This window comes from Cygnus atratus, chromosome 10 (assembly GCF_013377495.2).
Source record: "Cygnus atratus isolate AKBS03 ecotype Queensland, Australia chromosome 10, CAtr_DNAZoo_HiC_assembly, whole genome shotgun sequence".
Classification (NCBI taxonomy): domain Eukaryota; kingdom Metazoa; phylum Chordata; class Aves; order Anseriformes; family Anatidae; genus Cygnus; species Cygnus atratus.
In genome coordinates, this window is record NC_066371.1 from 21,615,077 (window position 1) to 21,633,111 (window position 18,035).

The following is an 18,035-nucleotide window of genomic DNA, read 5'->3' on the forward strand; positions in this document are numbered from 1 at the left end:
AGCAGTGTGATTTGGCTTGCCTGAAAACAAAATCTGCATTAAAAGAGGTGATGATGTTACATTACTGAGACAAATACCTTTCCATCTTTAGAAGAAAATAAGCGAAAGAGAAAAGGAGATTTAAAAAAGAGAGGGAGAAAGGATATAAAAAGAGAAATGAGAAGAAAAAAAAAGTTGGTAGAGACTAAACAAAATGTGAATACTTTAATTAGGATGTAAAGTATTAGGAGCTACTGACCTTGAGCTATTTTGCACTAGTTCTATAGAATCCCTCTTGTATTTCTTAAAGAAAGCTCCACAGAGAGTTAGCCAAACTACTATTCTTTTGAAGGCTGAATTCATGCTTTTGCAGGAGATGAAGACTGACAGAGAAAGAGTAGGAGGTGGCCACTGAGATTCAAAGAGGATTACATTTAATGCTGGTTAAGTGAATAACCCACTGAATGAAAATAGATTCATTTAGGGAAATATGTCCCTTCTTGTTATGTTACTGCTCTGAAATGCCTGGAAGGTGTGATGATTTTCAATAATTCATAACTCCTGTTGATCACTACCAACATGTGGAATGAACATATGTCCCTCACTACTCTGAACAGAAAACATTGTGCATGGAAGCAGAATATTGTGCACATCCTATACACAAATAATTGGAAGTCATTTCCAAGAAGGGAGATTAATCCTGTCTTAAAGGTAGCATCCACATTGTCAAAAATGCTAACGTAAGTTCACAAAAATACAAGTTAGTTATCTTTTTGTGAATATGTAGATGAAATAAAATTTCTTCTTAGAAGTAGTTCATTTTGTTCAATATTTCTTTTCTCTCCAACAGATTAACAGGCTAGTAATGCATAACTAAAAGTACTTCAGACACACAATTACAGCACTGTAAATGCACGCACATACCAAATAATTACATATGGAGTTGTGCAAACTATTCAGGTGTGTTTCAGGTCACTTTTATCCACCCTCCACTTCCCACCTCTCCTAGTGTTTTGGGATGGTGTTCAGCAAGTCTGACAACATGTCTACAGCAAACATATCAAATTCCTTTGTTGAACTCTTATCTTTTGGAAGTTTCAATTAGAAGTGAATACTTTCGAGCATGAAACACATCAACCTGAATGAAAACATCCTCTTCCTACACAGAGCAGTAGGTACCTGGACTTATTAGAAGGCAATATGAAAAACAAAAAGGTTTTGCTGCTATCTCATGAGAGAAGAAAGCTCCTGGAAATCATGGGGGTAAAGAAGACTGGGTTTTCTTGTTGGGAAATTAAACTGGGTGTGAGAGTCTAGGACGAAACTACTCTCTGAATGCCAGAGCAATGGTCACCTTCCCAGCCTGTTATCTAGGTGGTGTGAACTACAGAACAGGCATTCAGTGTTCAGCTCTGATTCTGTCCCTTTGAAAGCTTGGGCAAGTTGCTTTGTCTCTCTGCATTTAGATTTCTTCAACTCTAAAAACCAAAAGAGAAGATGTTAACCTGGAGAAGTCCCTTACAACCTATGGATTAAAGTGGGGTATAAATGTTAAGTATTCTTCTGTACTACTATGCCAGTAGTAATTCAATTTCTTTAGGCTGAAAAACATATATAGTATTACCTGAATTCAGGTTGATATAGGAACCGTGCCTTGCTCTGTAACAGAATGAACAGTAGTCCTGAGTGAAAATTTTGAAAAAAAAAAGTTTTACTTTCACAAAGTATTCAGTCTTTCTCCAATTTAAGATCAAAACATTGGGCCACCAATTTGAAGTTTGCAATAGCTGCTACACAGCTGTAGAAAGATAATCCTTTAATTAATGATTTAAGAAAAGAATTGAGGAAAAAAATTGTAGTTCAATAGTAGCTTGACATCATGAATGTCAGAGAGTTGAGAACATCTCTTCCATAAACATAAAAAATTCAAAATAGATAATTAAGATGACATTGCCACAGGTTCTAAAAGTCACCATTTATAATACCTCAAAAAGTCATTGCCGCACTGGAAAAAATAAGAGAAAATATAAATTGCATAAAATTATGAAGTGAATATGAAGTGTAAAAGAACTCTTAAACTCCACCTCCCCATACACAGAGTATCAGAATGTGAGCAACAATATATTCTTCAAAGCTACATTGCTGCAGACAGTAACAACCATATTTCTCTCTGTAGACTCTCCTTCTTTGAAGAAAAACTGATTTTAAAACATAATTAAATATATTTTAGAAACCAACTACTGTTCACTGCATTTTAATGGTATGTATAGTTTAAAAAAAAAATCTATGATAGATAAAATGATGCCAAATATTTTTCAAATTTCACTATAAGGAAATATTCTGGATCTTTGAAAGAGATGACTTCGTATCCCAAACTTTTTTTATAAAAAAAAATCCTCAATTCTCTCCTAATCAGAATTTTTAACAGCTAAGAGCAGAAATCTTTGAGGCAAACCCATACATACAAACCCATGCATATTTTTTAATGATATGCAGACTTTAGAAGGATTTCCTTTGTATAAAGCACACTTTTTTGATCTTTATCTCCATTTGCATGATAGTATTCAATGGAGTGAAGTATTACTGTCATTAGTAAGTAAAAGAGATATCACCTATAATAAACTCAAAGATCATCCATCAGAAATGAAAGAAAACGAAGATCCCACAAGCATAATATAACCCTTTTTCTGTTGGATGAAATCTTTTATATGGGATATAATTCTGGCAAAACAGAATTTTTCTATTCACCTTTTCCCTATTGAAAAGTAATGCTCTCTTTATCTAACCTTTTCTAAACCACCATTGAAAATTGTATTTTCTGATTCAAACTAAACATTGTTTTTCTTTCTGCCTTGTATGGCTAATAATAAAGACTTGAGGTAAATCTCCCTACAGCTGCTTTCAGTTCATTTTAAGTCAATGAAATCTATATAATCCTGTAATACAGTCAATTGTTTCTTTTCTACTAGGCCTGAAGGGCTGCAAGCTTAGAAAGGGAAGAATTACAGTTTTGCTTTTAAGCACCTATTAATATTTTGCCCCTCCAGCAGTTCTTTTTTCCCCCTTTGAAGCCTTTTTCCCACTAAATTAATGTTTAACAATTAAATCAAGCTGAAGGAGATCTTAAAAGATCTAGACAATTACTGATTGGGTAGAACGACAGGCCTTTAATTTAAATGGGAAACATCTCTGACATGATGGTATGAGACCCCACAACTAATTACATAATTTTCTGCATCTGAGAAAACATAAGCTGAGAGAATGCAAATAGAGTCACACATGTAATACTGGGAAGAAAAGCTGAAACTTTAACATCTACCTATTATCTTTGAAAATAGAGCAACTTGTAGAGAAACAAGCTTTGTGCTACTAGACATACAAAGCAAAACTGCAACTTTACAAACAAGAAGAAAATCCAAGGGATGGCATCTCTTTTTCAGGCAAAATATTATCAATACCCTGAGAATGGCAATACTAACTCTTTATGTAAACATCATAAGCAGGCCTAAGAGCCCTTTCAAAATTGTATATTCTTTGTATACATAATACACTTTTGTATGCTTGTAAGACAGAAGTGTTCTTAGTTTCCTGCTTTCTCCCTTAGTAATGTGTATATTAGCCTAAAAAAATATCCACAGCTGAGTACTAAGATACAATAATGCAGTTTTTCTGTTAGGCCTGAATAAATAGAGATTGCCTGGAATGAAAATCCTTAACTTGAACCCAAAAGCTGGTTAGAGGTCACCTCTGTTATCACATCCTCTGAGCAACAGGTTAGAGCATTGCCTGCCCCTTGCTTCAGACAGTCCTTTAGGAACCGAGACCCACACTGCTCCATAACTTTGTGTCTCTCCAGATCTCACAAATACCTCGACACATGCTTAAGTCCCCAGAGGCTGTTCTTTTTCCCTCCTCACCCAAGAAAACCTCATTTGCTCCAAGCAGCATGACTAGCCTTGTTTCTTAAAAAGAGTCAGACTGAACTAAAGCCAGAGAGAGTTTGGAGCAAATGTGCATTACCAAGACCTAATTAACAGAGTCAATGACTTTATCCTGCTTCCAGTGTAGTTGCAGAAGCAGCTGAGGGCACAGGCTACAATGTCCAAGAAAATGATGGATGGTACCAGCTGAAACCAAATAGGCCCCTAGTGTGCAGCCTCCAAAAATGGACCCACACCTTTTGAGTTTGTCCATCATACGAGTATTAGGGACAGATGCTGAATGAACAAGACTCCTAATTTCCCGATAAGCCCTCTAAAGTATTTCCAAAGGAACCTATTTCCCACTGATTCCAAATATGTAAGGAAACAGCGGTTTTCAAGAGATATTTTATGTTGCTTCCAATTCAAACATAAAACGGTTGAAATCTTAGGGAACTTTTGTGTGCTGTTTCAATGGTCACCAAACTATAACTCTTTCTCAAACATTTCAGGAATTGCACATTGTTCTCCTGTGAGATTTCTGGTACTTTCTAATACAAGGCAAGCCACAGACTAATGAATTTTAAAAATATATGTAAAAAAATCCCAACAGATTTTCACAATTCAAATATTTGTCTAATATTTCAGATGGAGTTTTCTTTAATTCAACAGTTTTACTCATCCCCAGATAGAATCAAAGCATGATGTGAGGAAAAAATATTATTCAATTTTATGAGCCATCGAATCATTTTGAAACACCGAGCATTTCAGCTCACCATGATCTGTTATATAACTGCAACGCAAAGTAAAAATTATTATGTTTTTGGCTAGAAATCTGAATTCCATTTTCACAAAAAAAGTCGAGATGACAAACAGACTGCTATGAAGGGCAACATTCAGCCAATCAAATACACTCTAGCACTTCCAGGAATTAAGGCTGTCATTCCCATAATAACAAAAAGAATGACTGACAAAAGGAGGTCATGCTTTCTCCTGTTTTTGACATATATATATATATATAAAATCAGGAGTATCTTTAAATGTTTCATTTCACCCTATACATTAACAGCATATTTCCCAATACAGACTGCAACTGATTGATGAATGTGTGTGCAGCTGAGGCACATGCACTAAAAAGCCATCAATGCCTTCTTTTTGGCCCCAGAAAGAACAAATAGTTAACAACCTCACATTTGTGTAATCTGCACAACACGTAAAAAATCAACACTAGGAATCACTTATATCTCATGCAACCTCCCCCCCCGGGGACATTCTATAGGAACACTTCATTTCTGCTCCTAAACTTAATTAAACCCCTAGAGGAAATATACAGGCTGAGGACCAACATAACCATCAGCTCCTTGCCGATGGCTGAGCACAGGCTCTGCACACATTTTCTTTCCACTTTGTCCTCTCTGAGTATTGTCTGCATGTGGGTGGGTGGGACAGATGACAACCTCTGGGGCAGCGTGTGAGCAGCAAAAAAAGCTCCAATGCAGCTCAGGGACTCCCACAACAGCCGGCATCAGTCTGCTCCAGAATGTGTTAGCGGTAGCTCTTAAATGACAAATCTGAGGTGTGGCTGTAAGTGCACAAGTCTTGCTGAGCAACCAGCACTGACTCCGGCACAGTCTTACCTGCTGCCACTTTTTTCTCCTCTGAGTCATCTTGAGTGCCATCAGGAGCAGCTGTCCTATATGTCCAGTAAAAAGCTGGAGCTCAGCCCATCCCAGAGACCTCCAGCTCCTTCTGAGGTGTTGGTGGCCCCGTGCAGCCAGACCGCTTGAGAGCTGCTCCCTCGCCCGAGCACAACACGCACCAGGGCACACAGCAGGGCCGCCTGCAGTGCTGCAGGAAGCAGCAGTTGTGGCCAGCTGGTGACTCATGGGACACCATGGGCACATGGGATGGATGCTGCTAGGAAGAAGGATGCCTGCTTGCAGAGCCTAGGATGGCCCGTGGTGAACCCGTGTTGTGCACAAAAGCCTGATCCCACTGAGCAGCTATGCATTAGCTAGCAGCTCCTGTTACAGCGACTATGTATGTAAACTGTGTCCTCACTCTTTCTCCTCCATTTCACACACAAAGTAAATGTGATGAGGACACTGTCCTCTGACACCTTCTGTTTGAGAAATACTACAGAACAAGCAGAGATGTTGCTAACACTTCAAGAATGTGCTGAGCTGGGCGGCAAGTTTACTAAGGATTGCCTCCGAAGGGAGAACCACCCTCCTGGGGCAATCTGGATAGCCCAGTATTAAACACTTTTTAAAAACTGTGAAAATAGGGTTGGTCAAGAAGGCAGATGAGACAAAAAGTAGGAGAGAGATGAGCAAAGGCACAGGCTTCAGACCAAAGAATGAACTTTCCTTACTGCGTAATGGCAAAGGTGGAGGGGAGTTGACTGGCAGCAAGCAACAGGCTGCAAGTTTCTGAAGAGGGACCGTGCTCCTCTGTGAAGGCTGTGCTTCTAACCCAGGAAGAATATGGTGCAAGAAGGACACAAAAACCTTTCTTTTGGATTCAGTATATTTCTTGCAATGTCAAAGTTCAGAGTGAGAACTTCTATTTCAGGCTGAAGAAGTACATTGCAAAGCTTTGGGCTTCAGGAGGGCATGGGGATCTTCCCAATGACTGGCATAAATAGAGGCTAAGCAACAGAGAGCAAGTCTGAGAAATTAGGAGAGCTTGTCTTGAGAAAGCACGTAGGAGCAGAGAGCCAAAGGCAGCCCTGGGTTCTGCTCAAAGTCAGGAAGATTGAGAGAGCACAGCTCCAGTGTGGTGGGACCTAAAGCCAGAGTATGGTGAGCATCCAGCCAGGGGAGCCTGTCCAGACCTGTGACACCAAGTAACAAATAAATAGCAAAGATATACCGGTGACAACAATCAGCTTTAGAAGTTAACAGGAGAAGCCTGGAAAGTGTAAAACCTATTTGTGTTGCTAGGCAAAAGCAGTGAACCTAATGCTAGAATAATGCTGTGTCAAGTAGAGTTTTGTGCAGAGGAATTTGAAGACCAGAAAACAAGGAAGATGAATTGTTATTTAAATTTCCAGATTTGGATCCTTCCCATAAGCCTGACAATGAAAATTAATAATACAGATTCATGACATTTGTAATAAAAAGAAAGAGGCCAATATTATGTTCTCAACAAACATTAGCTAATGGGCATGGGGAGGTTTAAACTATCACCATTCAGAGCCGTGATGATGAGTGAAAAGTGACACGGGGAAATTCAGGGACTGTTTTTAATCATCCTTGCATAGCTGTTAAAGGCACAATAAAATGGCAACAGGACATTATAAATAGAGCATGTAAAAGAGCCTTCTGTGACAGGGAGAACTGTTACAGACTCCCTTATTAGACAGGTTGGCTTAAGCATTCACTCCATCACCTTCCTCAGTTGGTCAAACGCTTTGTCCCATTTGAAAGATAACTTGAGTTTGTTCAGCTTGGTTTGGCCCACCTTTGTTTTAATATAAAAAAGGGCAATTTATCAGAGTGTTAGTTTAAAAAGCAAACCAAGTAACAACAGAAATGTGTTAAAAAATTTTCAGTTTCCCAGAAAGGATGCCAGCTTGTTTTTAAAATCTTCACACATATTAAAATACAATATAAACAATCTGGAATACTTGGAAAAAAAATGTAGAAAATAAACCTTTCTTCCCACAAAGATGCTGGGAGAAGATGGAGCTTTCTGGTGATTTCAAAACAGAAAATCAGAACTGAATCTTGCACATCTGTCTGCAAATCAGTTCACAAACAACATTGCACAGCATTGTCTTTTGGCCTAATTTTGAAATATCTTAATATCAGTAATTCCCAACAAAGTCAAGAACATACAACTAGTGAAAGAAATCTGAACATTTATGTCATTTATCAGGAATAAATGATAATCAGTATACTTAATCCTGAAATGTAGCATGCAGGCATATTAAATTCTAGATGCTACTCACAATTTGTGGTTTCAGCAAAGACCAAGCTCACTAAAAAAAAAAAGAAAAAAAATCAAGACAAATATTTCCAGTTTTTGAATAATTCAGTTTGGATCCTTATTTCACTGCTAGTTATGAAACATAATATTGATCATAAAATCAACAATCATTCAGAGTGAGCACTGAAAATTTAAAAATTTGCTTCCAGCATTTCTTTCTTCTTGCTCTTTCATCACAGCTGTTCACACATTTATTTTAGGTGTATTGAAGGCAGGTAGAGGAAAAGAAAATGGAGTCTCCTTCTGATGACTTGTTAGCAACTCTTACTCTTTGTAATCATACAACATACAATGTGAAATTCATAAAAAGGAATATGGGTGCTCATGTCACTGAAATTTCTTATTCATCCTCCCTTTCCCCAAATGTGTTGTGTGTTCAGCTAATCTCACTTCTAATCCTCAGAAACGTTTAAATTAATGAAAAGAAGGTCCTTAAAGAGAAAGATTATTTCCCTTAAGGCGAGGCATAACTGAAGTATTCTACGGAAATAGTATCTGTAGCACACAAAGATAAAGCGCTGGGCATTTTTACTTATATTCTTCTCCCAAAACAGAGCAGAATATCAATAGTTAAGAACAAGCAATGTTTTGAGGGAGTCACCCAACAGAATAAGAAAAATAAGTTGAATAACAAACAGCACGCTAGAATGTTGGAAGGGAAATCAAACAGTAAATAAATAAATATTAGGTTCAAGCATACACTTAATACATATTGGCATTCTTCACTCATACCTGACTCCATTATGACACAGATTACCTTTCCTTTACCCTTCCCACTCTGGAAATGTAATTAATGGTATGGATGAGAGATGCCCACCAGGCACAATGAGACATGCAAAGGATGTACAGGAGGAATACTCCACTCTTTGTAGTAATTCATCCCAGTTTCTGTAAACAAACGAGAGGGCAAATAAGAAGTTCACATACAAGTCAACCACACCGCACTTCTGCAAACAGACGTGCTCACCAGGAGGCAATCGTCTGTGGAGGAGACCAAACCTTCAATATATGTAATTTCCTAAGATGAAAAAGAAACAAGCAGCAATGAATCTTACTATTAATTTTAGTTTTTTCAAGCTAAGCATTTCTGTTCTATTGCAAAGTACTACATTCTCATGGCTTAGGGTAGCTGCAGACATGCTTTAAAATGATGCCACTACTTCCATACCTTTTCCATTTTACTGTATTCAACTGTTGTTAAAGGTATTCGTAAAGGAAAAGAATTTGAAAGTCTTTACCCTCACAAAGTACCTCCTTATATAAAAGCTGTCTCTGAAATAATTAAGATTGCTCAATGCTAACCTAGAAAAGGATTGCACAACTTCAAGAAATAACACCTCCCCCCAGACATAAGAATATGGCAAATGACAGGATGTCAAAAGCAAAAGGAGGGAGACACCTGCAAATTAATTCTATCATCTGCTCACTGCTCACCCACTCATGTCACATGGGGCTGAAGAATGAGGGACCTCATCTCAGTGGGGTGGTGAAAGGATCAGAGAGAAGAACAAAGAAGCAGCTGATCATAACAGTTGCAATTGATAATTGGAAGGGAAAAACAGAAGGAAAAATTAAAAGCTGAATTTAAATAAAGACATGGAGAAATGCCAAGCTAGAAGAGATAAAACACCCTGGGCAATTGAAGAGAGGAGACTGCATTAGAAGAAAAACAGAGTTTAACCCAGTGTGTTAAACAAAGGCAGACTGCATAATTTGTACATGAGGGTCCCACTGTGTCGAGGTACATTCACATTCAAAGAGGGCTGATGGATGTCACTGCCATTTCTGAACCTGCACAGAAATCTCCCCAGTTCTGGAAGAGGAAGAAGGCAGGTACAGGCATGAGTGATAGCCACCATCCTTGCTGAACTCCACTGCAAGTCTGCCAAAAAGTGAACGCAGTTGAGGATTAATTAAACCATGAGCAAATTACCATTGCTGAGCAAATCCAAATCCTTCCCTCTTCTCTGTGCTTGAGAAACTGAAAGAGGGAAGACTGAAGGGCAGAAGCCCTGATCAGCCTGAAGACAGCTTTGTGGCTCCAGAGGATCCCCTATGAGCTCTGCAGAGCTCACTACTCATTTCACAAGGGAAAACCACTCCTGCTGCATTACAAGCAAAACCACAAATAAATAAATAAGAGAAGTAACCTACATGGAAAATTTCCATATTTCTTGTGGGCTTTTTTTTCTGTAGGAGTCAGCAGCTCTGAGACACAAATATTTGGTTCTAAAGTCTGCAAAGTTCACCTGACAATGTGCCTTTAATGGAGAAGGGCTCTGTATGTGGGAATCTACCCTTTAAAAAGTATTTGTATTCTTATCAATGCACATTTGCCTTCCCTCCTCTGGAGAAGGTACACATATCAGGGTAAAATGACAGCTTGCTTGTTCAAGCATCTACATGGTTTTAATAAGTAACTACTTAAATGGTGCAAAAATATTGTTTAACTGTAGGGACACTGACCCAAGGGCTACAGTAATTTACAGACCTTCTAATTACAGAAAATATTCTTTTCCTTTTTGCATTGCACTTGGACTCTTTCTTTTATTGCTAACTCCATATCCTTTCCCACTGCTCCCTGACAGAGCTTGGGTGATTGTGGGAATTGACAGAGGGATCCGTCCATTACCCTCACACATCAAAGAAAAGGGTCTATTTAGACTACTTAAAACCCATGCAAATAAAATGTAGGGAAATATGGAAAATCTTGTGTGGAAAAGTTCTTTACATAATTTTTATTTTTCTAGAACAGTGGGAAAGGGAATCTGAGCTAAAATGGGCCCTACAGCTAGAGGTATACATATACCCCTAGTTAAAAGTCAAAATCCTGGCCTTTCAAGTATGTGTCAATAAGTACTGTAAATGTTTATGAGAGGGAAAATAGAATTTCTCATCTAATTCGAGCCATGCCAGAAACATATTCGTGTTGTCTGCCATGATACAGAAACTGTATCAACCACAGCCTGATCACATTAAAATTTTAGTTACAAAGTCCTATGAAATTATGAACAAAGACTTTGGATTTTTCTTCACAAAGTCCAACGTAAGACACACATTACAGTGCTTAAAAAACTCTTGCTGTTTATGGAAGGGGATTCATTAAAATACTTCCAAAATATAAATTCTATATCTTTCATATAATATTTGCAAGATCTGCTCTAAGTGTGTGTTTCTCAGTGCTGGCAATATTACAACAGAATTGGAAAAGAAAAAAGCCAGAAGTAATCTCTGTCCAATTAATGAAAATCTTTTCAACTATCAGGACAAGCTAAAAATACATTGCCTGGATGAGGAAGGATAGCTTTGAGGTAAAAATAGCAGAAGCAAAGAATATTTAAGACAAAACAAAAAATCCCAAATCATTCTTAAGAAACTGTGCAGAGCTTTAATATTTATAACCTCCTTTCCCAAGCAGAGCTTTAAAACACAAAGAGGACATGAAACTGATAACAAAGGAAAGGCGCCAAGCATGTACAAAATAGAAAGAATTTCTGCATTCCTTCTGTGAACATGGAAGTCCTCCCTCTGAAGCAATTTATCCTGGTTGATGAGGGATAAGTGGGTGTGCCCAAGACAAAACTTGTCAGACAAAGACATGTTTGTTTGCTTATTATTTATCTTAAAGTCAGCAGCACAATACATTGCCATGCTTACGTGAGCCTTTTCAGATTTTCACTGTTCAGTGGGACTGAGAGGGAGAGGAATATTTATTCCAAAGGGAGGACAGATCTGTAACTAACTCTATTGTTATCATAAATTTGTATTATAAGTAGTATTGAAATGGCTGTACAAGCATACTGGAAAACATTCTAGGCAGATAAGACAAATAAAGACCGGAAAAAAACAGAAAAGACAGAGAGGTGAAGCAGGACGTTCTACCTCTTACAGCAGAATAATGGCCCACTCACTGCCAGAACTGTTAGACTACATAGCCTCACTCCCTGCAATGCAGTTCTTCCCCAAATGCAGGTTCTTAATTTAACATAAATTAGTCACTTAGAACACAGTCCAGTTAAAAATTAAGGCCTAACTTGAAGAAAAACTTTCTTATTTTATATTTTTAATTCTAGTCTTGCATACACTGACAATCTGTTGTTGTGACAATCTGAAAGCTAGTTATTATCCAAAATTAAGAGATTCAGGAGCATGACGGCAGCAAACACTGCTTAGGGAGAAGTTATCACCAGTAGGAAAATGTAATGGATAAACTAACACATTTTTATTTTCTATTGTCCACAGCTCCAAATGGACAACAATTGACCTTGAAAGCTGCATTCCTAGCAAGATTAAACAGAGTACAATGAACTTTGTTTAGAACAAGGTTAAAGAAGATCTCTGGAAGACAGAGAGTCGATGCTTTACTTCAAAGATAGGTATGGAAATTTATTCTGACGAAACAAAACAATATCAAGTGAAAAGTCAGGAAAAAAAATGGTCTTGGATCTCTGCTAATCAACACTGCTTTTTTTGAAAATGACAGTCCAGGAATTCCAGCATCAGGAATTCTTTGCAGATGAATTACATGTTAAATGATTGGTTCAAATCAATTTATTCATGCCACATGTTTGGATTATTCATGCATTATATCTGATATTATTTTATATTTTTAACTGTAGTTTGTTTTAAAATGCAATGGGCATGGAATTAATGCAGTGGATATAGATTCTTCATTCTATTTTACACATTCACAATTTCAATGTAAAACTTTTTCGCCTCGGGAAGTTTTGAAATTCTGAAGTGTTTCTACATCATGCTGGGTTAGGTTCTGCATTGCATATTCATTTGATTGACTGACAACAAGAAGAAAATATTGCCATGTTAATCCTTTTTCTTGATTAAACTTCATTAATTTTAGTTACATTTATAATCTTATTAATCTCTTGGGATTACCAGTTCTAGGCTACGTAAGCTAAAATGTATTATCTGATGCAATCATTTGATGAAAACAAAGGGCTGAATGATTACTATGGAAAATGAGCGTTCAGTACCTCAGGGGATGAGAGGCTATCAAGGGGATAGCAAGACACTGTTTTTTATCCAAATCTTAACAGTTACATAATATTTACTGTTACCCACCCATATACTAAAAAACACATAATACAGATGGTATTCCTAACATGAATATGTCTCACTGTTAGAACAGCCCACAGTGATTTTATTCACAAAAATAAACTGAAGAAAGAAGATACCAATTTCACTTACATAACTCTTAATCAAGATCTAGAGTTTGCTTTAGGCCATATGAGTTTTAGAAGACTTGTACCCTCCCACATACTAGTGTATGCCACATCCTACCAACCTCAGAATTTTAGTCATTATTTTTGACAGAATGCTATTGTTTTTGTGTGTTTGTGTGTTTTGTTGGTGGTGGTGGTAGTTGTTTTAAAGAAAATCACAAAGAGGGAAAATGAGAACACTTGGAACTCTATGGTAATATATGGCACTTGATAGTTTGTCAATGTCCTATGTGTTACTCCAGATGCTATTGTGTTAGATAGAGGGATTGGGCTGCAGATGTGATGCCAGCACAAATTTGCTATGTCCTGATGGCTGAGTGAGAACCCACAGAGAGGAGTGAGATCAATACATTTTCACAGCAAGATGTAGCAAGAAGCTTCTGCCCAAAAATGATGCTATAAGGAATGTATCATTCTCTCTTCAATCTCACAAGTTTCAGAAGAAACAACAGCACCAAATATTCCATTCTTTTTCTTACAATCCCTTTGATTGTGCATCCAATCAGTTCAATCTTACAAAAGATTCAAATTAGCTAAGATCATTATAAGAAGCTTTTCTATTTTTAGCGGTAGATCAATAGCAGAACATTCAAGGTGAAATGCATACTCTCTCATGAAATGACACATGACATTTATCTTTTAAGCAGAGAGTGACTAAATGTCACAAACTAAATGTAATTAAGTAGCCAACCCCAGCAGCAGCCAGGTCAAAATGAAATCTTGAACAGTCTGCACAGCAACAAGTTGTAATTTTCTATAAGTATTAGTCCTAAAGTAGAGAAATCCTGGAAAATGACAACTTTTCACAAGATTCAAATAAAATACAAAGCATTCATAAATATGGGTTTAAGCTCCTTAAAATATAATGCTGTAAATCTTATTACAGACTTCAGATGTAATTTTTCTGCTGTTTGTCTCATAACACTGTACCTCTTAACTTTATATGGTTACAAAGGGGATTAATTTTGCTTTAGTCCTTTGTTTTCTATTACTAATAAAGACCAGACTTGTTTGTTCATTTTCTTTCAAGTACTTCTGTTTCTTATAGCATAAGTTCATACAGATGTAATATAGAAAATCAATATAAAAACCTAGATGGTTCAGGTAAAGTCCAAAAATGTGGACAATTTAAGAACAATCTGAAGCTTCTGAGATCATCCATTCCTCCCTCTGATATTCCCTCTTGCATTTCTCTCCCTCTGTAATTTCTTTTTATTTCAAACTAAGAGAAATCTTTCCCTTCTCTTAACTTCATATGCTTTCCTCTCTGATTCCATTTTTCCCTTTCCCGCATATCACAGCTTACCAATCCATCTTCTTCAAAGGTCATCTTGTTGACAAAAATCTACATCTCTAGAGACGACCACCAGATCCTCCTATCAGCTGAAGGGGCAGAGCCTTGTTTTTATAAACAGTTTTATTGGTATGAACATGTGGGTGTATGCAGATTTCCCACATTACAAACCTAGAAGATCAGGTAATAGAAATACTTTCTTTTGAACACAGCATCACTTAATAGGGCTCAGAGTATAGGTTTATACGTTTTATATGTATATATAAAGATTTTGGAAAGTCACTTGACACTTAAATATACATACATATATATATAACACATAAATAGTAATTCAAATGATGTTGTATTGCTAGACCCTAACCTGTGCTGTGATCCCAAATGTAACAGCATTATGAAAAAAAGACCAGGTTATCTAATACATTAATAACAAAAACAAGAGTAAACAGTCTCATAATTAATCCTCACAAATGAGTGAATTAAAAATGTGAAATTTAAGCAAAATACAAATTTTGGTACTCTATTCTGATGCAGAAACTAAGAAGAGATCCATAACAGAAGTAGGGGATATATAATTTGCCTTTACAATATTCCTTTACATTAGCTAATTATAATTCCATTTAAAAGAAGGAATACTGCTTAAATAAGAATTTTCATGAAAACAGTTCCTTTCATTGTATTTTTCAGACAACACAGGGCCCTCTGACCTGTAATTTCCTGGACTACAGCTTATGTACATATTAATGAAGACATAATAACTCTGACTTCTAATGGGTGAAAACTTTCCTCAACTTAATAAAACAAAAGTTGGTAACTTTTCCCACATAGCTTCAATACCAGAAATTTTCTTTTATATATATATATATATATATATTTTTTTATGTCTCATACAGTCGTGTAATGCAGGATGAAATAAGTTCAAGCATTAATATAGCTCTTTAAGCCAACCTTCATATATTCTTTCTGGCTTCATCTTTCCCTCCCCTCTGAATATATAATATTCTAAGGAGCATACAACTATGCTTATATATGCACTTGGTACTAATACGTTTAAAGTAGGAAATGATGGTGATGTGATAGCAAATGAATGTTGGCAAGATGTCAAATGTCCAGTGTAAAATTTTATGAGCATGCACATTCCAATGCAGTGTGGACACAAGCCATCCACTGTAGTTCGTTTTGGCAGAAATACTGCAAAAATATAATTTTAGCATATATTACAATTCACTTACGGATGCTTAAAAACACATTTATCAACCTCCCAAGAAAGGTCAAAGAAACACATGGGTACACCATAGCCAACAGGAACTGATGTATCAGAAAAGACTAGCTGAAAACTGACAAAGATAGATGCATCAAAGCTATTATACAAGTTTCTTAGTGCTGACTGGGCTAAACGAGAATACAAGTCTGACAGTAGAGAAAATGTAAGTGAGCATGGCTATGCTGATTTTAGTGGGACTATAGCTATTTAATCCAAGTGTCTATCAAGCAAATAATTTGCAAAAGGATTAAAATCTTTTCTACAAACATTAAATGTAAGCGATTTGATGCTTTTTGATGGTACTTATGTATGGCCATGGTTATAATCATATTTTTTCATGGAATAACCCAATGGTTTAATCTGGCCAATAAAAAGATTGAGATTGCAGTTGGTTGTATGTGTTGGGATTATGGGCAGAAAGTGGAAATTTGTTCTTGTAGTGGAAGAGCTATTTCTTAACAAAGATGGGACAGAGAAACTGTGAAGAGACAGACAGAATGAAATATACCTTCTGGCTTTACAGCAGCATTGCACATGGGCACAAGCAGCAGTAACAACACAAACTTTGGGGCAGGACAGAGCAGCTGTGATCTTCAGAATCCACCAAACAGAAAACTACATTTATGTGATGTCTGAGTGAGAGTAATTGATGCCAGAGGGGTTTCTCAGTGCGTACAGCAGCACCCAGCTCTCAGCTCAGCAAGTGTCAAGAGGTGCTATGCTGATACAGCATTTTCTGCCAGCAGGTTGGTGTGCGGTCAGGCACTTCTGAACCTCTGTGAACCAAATCTCTTTGCACCAGTGACTTGATTACAGAATGACACTCAAATATGCCTTTAAAATATCTTTATAAATCCACTAAAGCCTACTATGTATAATATAGGCAAAATAGAGTCAATACATAATAGCAGAAGCAAAGCAAGTGTACTACAGTGTTGAAAATTTTGTTAAAATCACTTGAGCTGATAGGTTTTGAAAATAAGACATCTTTACATTACCCGATTTCAGTGATCATTGGAAATTAGAATTGGGATGTAAATATTCAGTATTATAATAATTCTTATTTAAACAATCAATTCAAGTTCAGTAATGGAAACATGACTTTGCCAAATTGAGAATAATCCTGTCATACGCAGTATTTCTTCACCTCTTCAAAAGTACATTCATTAATTAGTTTGCAAAAGATGCCTAGCACCTGGATTAACTGCCCTCTTGTGAGGGCAAAAATCATATCACACATACAGAGAGCATATGGTATCTGCCACTAGTGAATCCTTAATACTAGGCAAAATCAAATACCCAACATCCTGCACTCCTCCACTGATCTTTGCGTGGCCAGCATTATCTCCCCAGGAATAGGAATGATCAGCTCACAAAAAAATGGTAAAAGCAAAGACGCTTAACGCTTATTTGGACTGGAGAAGCCACAAGAAGTTAATGAAACATCCTACTGGATCATAAACCCAAAATATCTCTATCATAAACATTTGCTTGTCCATAAGATTAGCCGCAGGCAGAAGTTAATAAAGAAGACCTCTAAATGTGGAGGGAAAATACTAAAGTAACACTGATTGTCAAAGGTGCCCTGGGAATGCTGCCCAACACACTTAAGAACCACCTCAATGACTTTTTCATTAGTCTCCAGAGTTTCCAAAAGTCTAGACTTACTATCTTGAAAATGTCAGTATCAGACAAATTTACGGTGAGAAGCAAAGTTCATGAGATAACTGGGGTGGGGAAAAGGGGATGTTGGGGGAGAGGGAGAGAGAGATAGTAAGTCTACTCTATTTGAATATATCTTCCATTTTGTGACAACATCTTGACTTCTAAGCATCTGGTTGATCTTGAGCTCATGAGGAAATAAATTCAGTTCATAGACAATGACATCAGTTCATTTGATTATGATACAAATTAATAAAATCAACATTGATTTTATCCAATTAGACTAGCTAAAGACCAAGGATTCATCATGGTGCACATATAGGTAAGTCATACCTCAAAAAAACTTATCAATTCAAAGTTGCAAACAAAGAATTTAAGATGGGATCATTCAGAATTGAATACGATGATAAACTAATATAGTTTTCTCCTGTTGTTCCTTCAGTGAAAGTTTTATACTTGGGACTAAAAATAAGGTAGATGACAGTCCTGCACAAGGCCTCCTTCCATTCTTACCATTCTTCAGTCCTTAATTCATGGTTGTATTAAACTTTAACTACATTGTACATGCTGGTTCTTATGCAGCCTGAAAGCCATCTCCTGATGAACAGGGTGACCAGAATGAGCTTCCAAACCTGTCTGATTAAACAAAGGACCAAAAAGTCCTCTTTGATTATAATTAACTAATC

At 36.9% G+C, this 18,035-nt stretch overlaps 1 protein-coding gene and 1 long non-coding RNA gene across 3 annotated transcripts in view; both read right to left on the reverse strand.

Moving 5' to 3' along the window:
* Positions 1–18,035, reverse strand: part of ERC2 (ELKS/RAB6-interacting/CAST family member 2) — a 519,869-nt gene that overhangs the window by 16,805 nt on the left and 485,029 nt on the right. The window lies entirely within an intron of this gene.
* Positions 1,624–8,768, reverse strand: LOC126913417 (uncharacterized). The gene is made up of 3 exons (XR_007708666.1): positions 8,650–8,768; positions 7,855–7,884; positions 1,624–1,661 (listed from the first exon to the last, which is right to left on the reverse strand). It is a non-coding gene; the product is annotated as an uncharacterized LOC126913417 (long non-coding RNA).